The sequence below is a fragment of the Dasypus novemcinctus genome, chromosome 20 (assembly GCF_030445035.2).
Source record: "Dasypus novemcinctus isolate mDasNov1 chromosome 20, mDasNov1.1.hap2, whole genome shotgun sequence".
NCBI classification, from domain to species: Eukaryota; Metazoa; Chordata; class Mammalia; order Cingulata; family Dasypodidae; genus Dasypus; species Dasypus novemcinctus.
The window spans coordinates 33,467,516-33,481,079 of NC_080692.1; the positions used below are offsets into that span (position 1 = coordinate 33,467,516).

The window sequence follows — 13,564 nt, forward strand, 5'->3', positions numbered from 1 at the left end:
ATGACTCTAAGGGCGCCAGTCATCTTGGACCCTGATTCACTTTAGTCTTCCCTTCATTGACCGTCTGAAGATCCTATTTACGAGTGGGTTCCCATTTACAAATGGGATTGGGGCTTGGGACTGGAACATGTCTCGTGGGGAAACGTGATGCAGTCCAAAGCACCCCCTAAGGCGAGACCCACGGTTAACTGACAGGTCTCCAGAAACACATTTTGGTGAGAGGCAGAACCTCAGTTTCTGGAATCTTATTCCCGGGCTCTTTCCATTGCATTACGCCTTTTCTCTCTCCTACTTTGCATTGTCTGACTTGGAGAACCCCATGACATTTTTAGCTGATAAACCTCACAGCTCCTTAAAGATAGAAGTTTCTATGAAAACCCAGTTTTAAACCTATTTCGTTTAAGGAGAATACATGACTTTTACAATCAGAAGAGAAAATAAAGTTCTTTTAAAAGAGATTGCTAGAAGGAAAGGCAAAGCCTCACTTGTCTTGCTCTTCTTGCACTGCACTGCCACGGAGAGGCAGGGGTGCAGTGGTTAGAACACGGGCTCTGGCACCAGGCTGTGGGAGCAAACCCTCGCTGTGGCCCGTAGAAACCACCTCGGATCTCTATTCCAGTGACACCTCAGTGAGGTCTTCCCTGACCATTATTTATTTATTTATTTTTTTAAAGATTTATTTATTTATTTAATTTCCCCCCCTCCCCTGGTTGTCTGTTCTTGGTGTCTATTTGTTGCATCTTGTTTCTTTGTCTGCTTTTGTTTCTTTGTCCGCTTCTGTTGTCGTCAGCGGCACAGGAAGTGTGGGCGGCGCCATTCCTGGGCAGGCTGCACTTTCTTTTCACGCTGGGCGGCTCTCCTCACGGGCGCACTCCTTGCGCGTGGGGCTCCGCCACGCAGGGGACACCCTTGCGTGGCACGGCACTCCTTGCGCGCATCAGCACTGCGCATGGCCAGCTCCACACGGGTCAAGGAGACCCGGGGTTTGAACCACGGACCTCCCATATGGTAGACGGACGCCCTAACCACTGGGCCAAAGTCCGTTTCCCCCTGACCATTATTTTTAAAATAGCAACCACCCAACCCCCTCTAAATAGCACTTGCTTCCCTGGTTTATTTTTCTATATAGTACTTGTCCTCTCTGGCATTGATTCCAGTTACCACTTTTTATTTTTCAAACTATTTGTCTCTTTCCACTTGTATGTAAACTCTGTGGGAACAGAGATTTTTTTTGTTTTGTTTTGTTTTGTCTCTTGTTCACTGCTGTCTCCCCAGCACCTAGAGCAGTAGCCAAGAGTGCAGTAGGCAAATGTTTTTGACACAGGAGTGACTCTGGGAAGTAACTTAGCCTTTTTGTTCCTCAGTTTTCTTGTGAGTAAAATAGTGGCTCCCTCATTGAGTTCCAATTAGAATAAAGAAATTAATCTGTCTAAAGCACTTAGAAACAGCCCGACATATAGTAAATGCTCAATAAAGTTTCCCTATTATTGTCATAATTATTAAATATTTGACTGCTTCACTAGACTCCTTGAGGGCAGAGGTTGTTTCTTCCATCATCATTTGATTTCCAGTAGCGATGCACTGACACATGGTAGATATCCAGTGTTTGTTGATTAGATAGATGAATAAATTATGATAGAGAACTCACAGGTATTATCTCTGTAAATATTGGCTAAATGTAAATGAATAGACTTCCTTCCTCTCTTTTCCCCAAGCTCGCATCAGTGAATCTGCGTGGAACAATGTGATGATGTTGTGCCTTAGCACTGAGGCAGCAGGGGCCAATAATCGTGTCCCTTGCCGTGACTTGGCTGAAGTTCCTTGGAGACCGACAGCCATGGTGGAAACCTGGTGGGTCGTGAGTGTCAACAGTTAAGTAGGAATCACTTGGAAACTCTTCCACTCATTCTTGCTACTTCACATAAATGCTTCCCTGGCTACTGGGATGTTAGCAGAGGCCGTGGGCACCCAACAGACAGAATTTGAAAGAGAAGAGCTTGAGGGAGAAGTGGACTCCTCAGTCCCCCTCTCAAGAAACAGTTTAAAGGCTGTAAAAAGGTTCTGCCTTATAACTCGAGCCAGTCATTCGACTTCCACTGACCTCACGCACTGTTTCTCCTGTAAAATTAGAGCGTGTGCTTAGACGTTCTCCAAGGAACTGTCTTCCTTTTAAAAATTCCTCTTTCTGTGGAAAATGTTTAAGAAGGCTCCAGATGATTAAGAGTTTGAGGGCAGAGGTTTAAGTGGACATACCGATGAAATGGAAGGGACTGTTATTGTAGGAGCACAGGGAATCGACTAAATAACATATGGTGTCTGTCAGTGAGAGGAGCAGGAAAATTATAGTATTTAAATAGAAAATGAACTCATAACCCTGGCTTAACAAAAGGTGTTTCTGATGTTCCTGGTTTGGGTTAGTGTATTTAAGGTGAACTAATTTGCATGTTGGCTGTGCAATCTGGGCATCTGATTTGTGAACCTTTCCCATAACTAAGCCCCAAGAGATTTCCAATAATGCCTAAAAGATAATGCAATTTGGCAAGAGGATTTGGAACTTGACGAAAATCTCTTGCCCAATTTGGTTTCCAAAAAGGCTAACTTGCCTAATTTGAAAAGAGACTGAAAACAAAAAATTAAAAACACAATCTTTTGTTGTAACTTGTTTGTTTCATGAGATGCCACAGAATAATTTTTTCCCTCAGAACCTATTACTATTGAGATTTTTACCATTGGCTCTAAATATATGTATTTGTCCTCGGTTTCCTATCCTTCCCTTCCACGGTGTTGCAATAAGGCTGATTAACTGTAGCACAGGGACTAAATCATAGGATTGTTACGCACATGTGTGTGTTGTATCATATGTGTCCTGTCTGCATTTCCAACTTGTAAATCTGTATTAGTTTTCTATGGCTGCATAACAAATTACTGCAAACTCAGTGGCATAAAAATAGCCGGTTATTATCTCACAGTTTCTGTGGACCAGGAGTCTGGGCATAGCTTCTCTGGGTCGCCCACTGAGAGTCTCACAAGACTGTAGTAAAGGTGTCAGCCAGGGCTGTGGTCTCATCAGAGGCTTGACTAGGGAAGAATCCACTCTAGTTGGCAGAACTTGGTTCCCTGCGGTTGGTAGGACAGAGGGTTTCAGTTTCTTGCTGGCTCTTGGTTGCCTTCGACTCCTAAAGGCCTCCCTCAGTTCCATACCATGAGCTTCCGAACAGACGCAGCCCACAACATGGTGGCTTGTTTCTTTAAAACCAGTAGGTGTTTACTCTGACTTTTCCCTGTAGCTCAGATTTCTTTGAGATGTGACCTTAGTTTTTGCCTTATTATCCTTGTAAGGTAGAATAGAAGTAGGGGGAACCAAGATCCAAAAAAGTTAAATGAAATGTCTAAGGTCTCAAAACAGCCAGTGTTTGCATTGGAAGGGGAATACAAGATGATCAAAGCTAACGTTTACTACATATTTACTATTTGCCGGGTACTATAGGAAGGACTTTAGTTTGATACATTCTTGTTTAACTTTCAGCACAGTCTGAGGTAGGTGTTCGCATTTGCAAGTTATGGCCAGTCAACTGCCCATTCAATAATAATACTAGCAGAAAGGGAAATTGAGGATTAAAGAGAGTACATACCCTGCTCAAGGATCATAGAAAGTGCACAGTCCAGATGTGAGCACAGGTGGACAATTCCAGAGGCCTCCACCATTGCATCTGAAGACCTTGCCACTACAGTATAATGCTACTTGAGCTCAAATTCCTCCTCTCTTTTATTGGATACTCATTTTCACTGAGGTGTTGCAAAGGGATAATCATAATACAGCGCTCCTTTGAAGCACATTAGTATAATGGAGAAATGCCCTTCTTTATCTTCTACGTAAGTCATTTAGCTAGGCTTTCTTGTTTTTCTGAAGACATATGGAATGCATTGAAGGAAACTAGAATTTAGTGGGATTTGCATGTATTAATAGGTCTTCTTGCATCCACATCCAAAAAATCAAATTTAGAGGCTCCTCAAAATTGGTAGACTACAACTTGTCCTTAGAACCCTCATTTTAATCAAGCATTATACGTTTTATTATTCTATAAAATACCAATAATCTGGAAAAGGCAGGATAGGTCTATTTTTCTACCCTGTAAGACCACTTATGTATGTGGATCTAATTGAAAGACAGGCAGGATTTGGTTTGAGTATTAGAAACTGCAATTTTAGAGTGAAAAATCCAGTTGGGAGTATATGTGTTTGATTCTTTTATATTTCTAGAAACCGAGGGAGCGACCCTGCAGGTTATTTTAAAACCTATAAATACAGGGGAGAAATAAAATACGGAGAAGGTTTGTTGACCATTGAGCTCTTTCATGAGTAGCGGCATGGAGCCATGCTAGACCAGATTTAGCCAACGTCCGAAACTGTTGTGCCCATCCTCCATATAATTCAAAATGTAGAATGGCAGTCTTCCAGCTAGATGGACTTTGAGAATACTGAGTCTCCCCTCTTCATTTGCAAGTGAGGATGCAAAGGTCCAGGCAGGCTGAGGTCATGTATCTTCCTTCCATGAACTCATGTTAGATACCCTTCTTGAATTTATTGCTGTCTTTTTCCCTGTACTGCATTTGTATTTATTTTTATAAAACATAATCCAAGTCAAAGTCAGCCCAGTGCTGCTTGTGTATATGTCTCATTCTCCCTATAATACCTTTGACTATTTTTATTCATTAACTCTGATCCCCTTTCAGTGCCTTAGCATGAGGCCTGGACATTGTAGATGCTCAATATGTATCGGCTGAATTGAATGAAAGGTGTTTAAATATGTTTCATGTTTCTACTGTGGAAGGCAAGGCTTCCATTCATTGGTTTTAAAACTTCCTTTTTAAGGCTTTGAGAAGGATCCTCTCATTCCAGGAATTTGGGAGATGGTGAACAAATTCGCCATATCGCTGCCCTATCACATGTTCTTATGTTTTCTTTTTTTCCTTCCTTTTCATTTTTAAATGTTTTGGGCTCTCGGCCATTGTCTGTTAAGACTCATGACTTAATGTTTTTAGTCTCTGTAGCCAGAGGTAGATATTTCTTCCGGACTTGTCCTTGGCTTTTCCTGGAATGAGTGGTGTTCTTTGGGGGTAGTTAAGTAGCAAAATGAAGGCACTTAATGTCCATGCAACAAATGAGCATCTACTGTGTGTCAGGAACTCTGCTGTGACCAGCGAGTCCTCAGTATCAAGGAGGAGACAACCATATAAGGCCGAAGAAGGACCAGAAGGACTGCCGAGTCCACTGAGGACTGTGAAGGCAATTTAGGAAAGGTTCAAAGAACAGGGCATATTTCCAATGGGCCTTGAAGAGTGAATGTAGAGAAAGAAGGGATAGTATTCCATGAATAACTGAGCTAAGGCGAGTGAAAACACTCGGGTTGTTGAAAGAACAGCGAGGAGCAGAACTGTGTCTGTTGAAATCATGGTGTGTGTGGGGGGATGGTCAGAGGCAAGAGGGGTCCTTAAGCCATGCTGAGGGGCTTGGGGCAGTAGGACACTTAGAGGCCTCATGCAGTTAGGCTACTGACCTGATTAGATCTGTGCATTGACAGTATAGCAGGTGGAATGGAGTGGGAGAGATGGAGGTTGGAGAGACCAGTGGCTGGGGGAGAGGTGGGCGGGGGGTAGGCAGTATGGTTGTAATAGTTGCAGCATTTTATACAAGATGATGAAGATCTGAACCAAGGCAGCCATGGGCTAGAGTTTCCATGGATGAGAGTTTTCTCATCGTCTAATGCACCTGGTTTGCTGACAGCATGGCCCATTGGAGCACCTCCACCTAGATATCATTTTATGTTCTGAAACTTATAATTTTGACTCCAGTTTAGAATTCTGTTTTTGTTTTTGCTCTTTAAAAAATTTCTATTAGGTTTTCCATATTGTGACCTTAGTGGGAAGAATGAATTTATAAAGACAAACTGGACAAATTCATACCTTCAAGCCTCCTACTCAATCATGGACTTCTCAGAGTAGTTTTTTAGTAGCCTTCCCATGTGTTAAGTGATGTGGTATCTAACAGGTAGAAAGATACAATGGTTAAGATTGTATGTGATATAGAATAGCTGGAATATAACTGTAATTAAAACAGAATCATCAGCCAGACTACCTTAAAAGTGTCCCCTGCCTGGTCCTGTAATCTTTTGGTAACAAAAGAACTCAAACAAAACTTTTATAAAAGTGCATAAACTTATGCTTTGAAGAGCAAAGCTGGTTGGTCTCAAAAAATCATCAGTATGGCCATTAGAGACTGTCTAATGCTTATAAAGAAATTGGCTCTTCATTAAGTGCTTTATTTAGCTTAGCAGGAAAAGTCCATCCATATGCAGCTTATATTCTAAATTATAAAATATCAGAAGTTACTCTGGAAAATTAGAAAAAATGAATTCAATCAGTATTCTTAAAATGTGATGGATCACTTCAAGGCCTTTTGGCTAAGATCAAGTGTAGCATTTGTTCTTATTGGTTTAATATCTGATAGGCCCTCTATCTGAGGACAATATATTAAATAGATTTTTGAAGCAGGGAGATGGTTTAGGACTTTGCTCCGTCCACTGCATGCATCGACCTGGTATTGCAGTACTTCCAGGAATGGTGTAGAAAAAAGGAAAAAAAAAGATGTATATAGAGGGCTCTAAAACCACAAATACAGGTAAGGAAAGTACTCCTTGGTATAAGTATTGAAAGAAAATACCCTGGCATCATTAATTGACTAAAAACTGATTGAGGAAAAAATACGGAAATACACAAAAAATGAGTTTCAACTGATTGAGAAAAATGTGCTGAAATATATGAGAAACAATGAGTTTCAAGGAAAATAATCCTTTTGCTAACTTTTGCATTAGTGAGTATTACTGGAGTGTTTTTTTCCTGTTTTAGTTACTACTTCAAAAGAATGTCTAAATATGGCAGATCGAGAGAGATGTGTGATAAAAATAATTTAGGAGTTTGGAACAGGGGTTTTAAAGGATACAGAGAAATTGGGGGACTAAACTGATTTTATTATTTTCAGTATCAGAAAAGCAAAAAACAGTATGTATTGGTCTGTCAGTGTGAATGAGATAAAGAAGTTTAAAGCACACTCCCTGCCTTTACGGGATATTAATCTAGTTAACTGGATTTTCATGGTGCAGTAGACTTGTCAGTTATTTTTAATTCCTCCAGAGCAGTAAGTGAAAGGAATGCATGTTAACTTATGGGAGATATTCCGAATGAGCAGAAGAGCCTAGCAGATGCCCTGTAACTGCCCATCGGGAGGTGAGGCGTTTCCTTCCTGGAGGCTGACAGGGCTGAGCGGGAAAGGTACTTATGCAATTCCTTTCGATTTTAATGTTTGAAGGAAACTTCAGGAAAAGATGGGTAACTAGTCAGTCCTATGAGTCAAAACCTAAAGTAAACATCTATTTCTGCGGTTTTGAATATTATTTAAAAAAAAAAAAAAGAATTAACGTGTCATTCCTAGGTATTTTTCAGGTCCTCCCTTTATCTCACACTCTTGTTGGTTTCTTTTCATAGCAGTTATTACAACTGGCAGATATTTTGTCTGTTTACTCATTATTTTGTTCATCTCATCGTGACGGTGTAAGCCTATGAGAACCAAGACTTTATCTTTTTAGTTCTTTACTATATATATAGAATCAAGCACAGTATTGTCCCAAAATATTGGTTGAATGAACAAATGGATGAATGGGTTAAGGGGAGAAGAGTACAACAAAGATGTGTGAGTGGACGAAGACCACTTAGAGTGGAGGATAGCCTGGGGTTAAAGAGAAGAGGAAAAGAGTGGTTGTGGAAGAAGGGGGAGAAAGTGAATTTAGAGCAAGGCCTTTTTTGTTGTTGGTGGTGGTAGTGCTGTTATTATTAAGTAACAATGTGCGAAAGTGGAAAAATGTCATAAACGACTGGAGACAAAATGGGCTAGTGCCCAGAGCACGCTAGTTCTGGGAAACAATTCATGATGACTCGCACTGGGTAAAGTTTGTTAATTATTTCTAAAATAACCAAGAATCTCCAAACACTAAGTTTTCCTGGTTTGTAAATCAGCTGGAGGTTTGAGTGTGTGTGTGTGTTTGTGTGTGTGTGTAGCATCTGACTCCTTTATTTATATTCTGCGCCTTGGCCTTCAGATATTTTTTGAGCAGCCTTAGATTAGATTATGTGCAAGGGGATAATGGAACAATTTTGCGGCAGACTGCCTCTGTGCTTTGCACTGTTCAACTCTTCTCAGCCTGAGTATCCAAAAAATATCTTGATTTAGTCTGGTCTGTTCTAGTCTGACTTAAGGACACGAAGTCCCAGACTGTCGGACATTTAACTTAAAACATTAATTAACAAAAGGGCAAACAAAATGAAACAAAAAGGAAGAAAAGCACTCTTCCCAAAAGAAACCAACAGTCTTCCCCAAACCCAAATAATTCCACCTTCCAGACTGTCCCATGCTGATGGAATTCTTCAGGGACCTATTTGACTTGAGCCACAGTGTTACCTCATAACTAGGAGAATATTCCAAGGGAAAGATTAAGGGTCGAGCTAGACAGCTCTAGCCTTTGTCCAGATCCTCTCACCATCGTTCCTGTCTTTACCGTGAGTCAGTTCAGCTGCCCATGTTTTCGTGCTTTTACTATCCATGGAAGCACAGAGAAATGAAAGCGAGTGTCTTGGACCTATGGGCTTTTCCAGAATAGTTTTGGGAGACCTATTGTAGCAGCGGTGTCCCATCTTTTGGAGCCACACCCCTGAGTGTCCATCGTTTTATGACTCTTGGGAGTGCTTTTGACTTAAATGGTTCAAAAGTTTCCTGCCAGGGATCAGAAGCAACGCAGGGTGCGTGTGGGTGAAAGGAACTAAAGTGACAATGCCTTTCGTTTGTAGAGCGGGTTTTAGAGTGCGTTTTATTGTCTCATTCCTTCCTGACGATAACCCTGTGAAGAGCAGGACAGCATTCTTGCCCGCCTCGTCTACGCGCGACGACGTCAGCGCACAAAAAGGTTCAGCCACCCTGTTCTGTAAAGACAGAGCAGGGGCTAGAATCCACGTCTTCTCGCCGCGAAGGCCTGACTGTACCAAACTGCAAGGTGGACTCTCACGAGCCAGTCCTGAATAAAAATTAAAAAAACAAAAACAAAAACGAAGAGCCCCGTGTTGCGGCTTTCCCTTTTAGAGGCTAATACTCATTTTACCTCAGTACAGTGTTCGTTTTTCCTCACTGCTGTGCCTCTGTGGTGGGCACCCTCTTAGGTCACCCAGGCCTCGTCTGGAAGGACACCGTGTTCTGATGGCCTCATCTTAGCTGTTAGAGAAGCAGTCGGGCCAACCCGACTGTCTTCTGTGAGCAGGCTGATCCCCGAGCAAGTCACCTGAGGACTGGTAAAAGGGGCGGAGAGGGCGGGAGAGGCCCTGTGAGGTGCGCGTCCTGCCCTCGGCTGCCCCCCGAGTTCCAGCCTGTTAAGAGCTGGCTGTTCCCAGGACAGTCACTTTCACGGCTCTGTCCTTTTGCTTTCTGATGGAGTCTGTAAATTACCTCTTGAGCTCTATAAACGAAATCAGGAGTATAATCGTGACTGCTTTGGGCGTCTGGCCTGCGAGTTGGTTCTCCTCGGCTGGGAAGCCCGGCGTTTGACAGTAAACGGTTTGTGCAGTCAGGCAGGCCACCCCCCCCCCCCCCCCCCGCCAGAGGATCAACCTCTGTGTGTTTGAAAAGGAAGACAAACCTGTGTTTTGTAGAAAGGGCCTATTGTTCCCAGCGAGCGGTTGTGGCCAATGTCTCGGGCACCTTTGGCCGGCGCCAAAGGAGGGATTGAAGTCGGAATGCCAGTCCCTGCCTCGCACAGACATCCACAGCCCCACTGCAGGCAACTGAGAACGTAAACAAAAGTTCTCAACTCACATTCTAGAAGAAGAGCTGTTGTATACGAGAAGCTAGAGGTGAAAAAAAAAATTGGTTGGTAAAGGGAAAAAAAAACCCTCATTCCCAGCTTCTCAAATGGGGAGCCTGAAAGATAATAACTCCTGAGTTGTGGGCACATCTTCCCATTTCCGGGATCGACACGCTGGCAGCTTCGCTCTTTTTGAGGTGGGATCCAGAGCTCCGAGCTGGCAGGTGCCTGTGGGACTCGCACCCCCTCTGGCTTTGAGGGTTTCTCTGCCCAGGCTGGATATGGGCCCTCTTATTCCAGCTGTGCCCTGCGTTTCCACTGACCCATTCACTCGCCCTACGCCGGTGTTGCGAATTCAGTCATGACGAAGGCGAGTTTTGTTCAAAATGTGAGAAATTCTGGAATCGTTTCCAGTGGGTAGGATCCAGTGGTGGCTCCATGCGATGTTCTCAGTTTGGTTTTTCTTCTCTTAGGGTAAGGAGAGAATGATTTTCTCCTCAGTTAACTGCCCTCCAACCTCCTTCATCTAGACTTATATATTCTAATCTAGGCCCTTTCTCTGATTCAGTGCCAGCTACACAAGTTCCATGTCCTATGTGTGGCAAGTTGCGAAAATATTTCTACTGTAAGGTATATTGGGTGGAAGGAGCTTGGCTGGGGAGGCAGGGAGACCGAGGCCTGGCTCCAGTCCTGCCCCCGCCACCACCCCCACCCGGCCGTATTCCTCACAGGCTATCGTCATCGTCGGTTGGTGAGGCTGGACTAGATCCCGGCTGAGGTAATTCTAATCAGCCTTCCATTCCTCTATGTTATAACATAGGACACGTGCTTTTTAAAGGGGTCAGGTTATAAATCACTTGAAGCCTGTCCCTTCTTTTGGCAACTGTGTTTCAGTTCCTCCCAGCCCCATTCTAAGCTTGGAGAGTAGAGAAATTATTCCCACTCCATTGTTTGTTATCTTGATCTATATGGCAAGCATATATCAAAAACTATGCTTTTGGGAAACGGATGTGGCTCAACCAATTGGGCTCCCATCTACCGTATCGGAGGTCCGGGGCTCGATGCCCAGGGCCTCCTGGTGAGGGCAAGCTGGCCCTCGCGACGAGCTGGCCCCCGTGGAGTGCTGGCCCATGCGGGAATGCAGCCCCACGCAGGAGAGCCGCCCTGCTTGGAAATGCCGCCTCGCGCAGGAGTGCTGGCCGACGCAGAGAGCTGGCACAGCAAGATGATGCAAAAAGAGACACAGAGGAGGAAAAATAAGACGCAGCAGAACAGGGGAGCTGAGGTGGCGCAAGAGAGTAATTGCCTCTCTCCCACTCCAGAAGGTCCCAGGATCGGTTCCTGGAGCCACCTAATGAAAACACAAGCAGACACAGAAGAACACACAGCCAGTCGACACAGAGAACAGACAAGGGGGAAAATGGGCAGGGAGAAATTTTAAAAAGCCTTAAAAAAATACTGAGTTAAAAAAAACATGCTTTTTCCTACATTAACCTTTTTTTTTTTAGATTTATTATTTTATTTATTTCTCTCCCCTTCCCCCACCCCAGTTGTCTGCTCTCTGCGTCCATTCGCTGTGTGTTCTTCTGTGTCCGCTTGCATTCTTGTCAGCGGCACCGGGAATCCGTGTCTTTTTTTCGTTGCGTCATCTTGCTGTGTCAGCTCTCTGTGTGTGTGGCGCTACTCTTGGGCAGGCTGCACTTTTTTAGCACGGGATGGCTCTCCTTACGGGGCGCACTCCTTTCGTGTGGGGCTCCCCTATGCGGGGGACACCCCTGCGTGGCACGGCACTCCTTGCACACATCAGCACTACACGTGGGCCAGCTCACCACACAGGTCAGGAGGCCCTGGGTTTGAATCCTGGGCCTCCCATGTGGTTGGCAGATGCTCTACTGTTGAGCAAATCTGCTTCCCCCTTTATTTCTAGTAGTGGAGGGCTCTCACTACCACAGACAGCCTTAATCTCCTTTAACCAAAACTAGGATCCATCACAGCTGGGTTCATGTAACAGATGGGAGCATTCAAGGTCAGAGTTGGGGGGCCCTGATGAGAAAGAGGGACAGGGCATGCACTCGGGATGTGAAGACATAAGGCATCCTCACGGTGGCTCCGCCGGGGAGTCCTGTTGTCCTGGCTATCGCCAAGACTGGGTGTGAAGACTGCCAATGAACTGGGCATATGCTTGGGGGCCTAGCTGGTAGTGCCAGCGTGTGCTATACCTGTGTTTCCTCACTTAGGGCTGGGGTCCCACGTCCCTGGAATGCTTCCCCCAGCTGCTTGCAGCCTGGGCACCACCATGGCCCAGGGTCTCACTTTCCTTGGGGCTTCCCCTTCTACTAGACCCACTAGGTCAGCACAGGCGGCGTTTCTCATACACACCACCAAGCCCCACAGGCATTGTTCCATTCTGGGCACATGTGAAAATTGTACGTGACACTGTCTGGCTCCTGATCGCTCAGGCTGCCTTTTGACCTTATGCAAAGCTTCTGGAACCCAGTGCTGTTCAAGCAGCCCTGCTTTACTGCTGGTCCATTGTTGTTGCACCCACCCGCCTTGTTTTTCAGCCACTGGAATATTTATAGAGTCGCTCAAACTCAGCCAGACCCTGCAGGGGAATAAAAGGAAGCATAAAAAACTGCAAGGGACTTACAGTCCACCTGTGAAGGCAAGTCCCAAGCAAATGAAAGCCGCCCACCAGCTCATGAATGGAATAGACAATATGATCCGAGAAGGGGCGATTTTGTGTGGCAGCAATAGGGGCAGCTGCACTGAGTGGGTGGCAGCTCTCTTTCCTGTCTGGTGAGGAAGTAAATGGCACTGCCTGACTCAGTTTCCAAAGCTGATCCTCAAGGAATGAGTTCCATCTTTTCATGGAGATGAATTCAGTTTTTCAGTAATATCAGTCCATTATGGGGCCTGTCACACACTGAGAATTCCAAGAGTTTTTCTGCAGGAGGTGAGTTTTCTCTAGCCAGACTGCAAAGCAGAAGACTTTGTTCACTTAAGTGTTAAAACCTTTTAAAACACCTCCCTTCCTTTTTCTTCATCAATCCCAGTTCACCTTCTCCTGAATGCTCATGCAGATACTGGTATATAGGGACATTGTTTCTGATCCCAAATTTCTCTTTTGAAGGAAAGAGAATGTGTGCCATTGTTTTCCGTGGGAGATGCATGCTCTTCACTCTGCTTTCCAAACATTTCTCCTTAATACGTTCCCAGAATGTCATTCCAACAAGAAAGCAGTCATTTCTGGGCCCTTCTACCAGCACATCCTCAATTACTCAATAATGAATAAAATATAAAGGAGTGCCCATCTGAAGTGGGGATTTCTACGTCATTTCCTTGCTTTCTTCAACATCTTTATTTTGAACCAGAAAGTATTTTGATCAACAGTTCTGAGGAAGAATTGTATGGTATTTCCCAACCTTTCCTCCGTGGGTGGAATTGCATCACTGAATCACTTTTCCCTATTTTCCACTTTGTCTCCTGTTTTGTTAAGGCATAAGTGAGCTCAAGCCCTTTTCCCATATTTTTTAGACTTGAAATGTTAACCTGGCATCTGTTAATGTGTTAATTTCCCATCATTATTTTCTAGCCTATCAAGGAAGCATCTAAAAATAAAGTGTGTTTGTTTAATCCTTAGGTGACGGTTTAAAACCCGGT

At 44.2% G+C, this 13,564-nt stretch overlaps 1 protein-coding gene and 1 non-coding gene across 4 annotated transcripts in view; both read left to right on the forward strand.

Moving 5' to 3' along the window:
• Positions 1-13,564, forward strand: part of ETV6 (ETS variant transcription factor 6) — a 243,737-nt gene that overhangs the window by 51,219 nt on the left and 178,954 nt on the right. The gene's annotated exons all lie outside the window — the stretch shown is intronic.
• Positions 6,441-6,631, forward strand: LOC111766507 (U2 spliceosomal RNA). Its single transcript, XR_002798541.1, has one exon. It is a non-coding gene; the product is annotated as a U2 spliceosomal RNA (small nuclear RNA).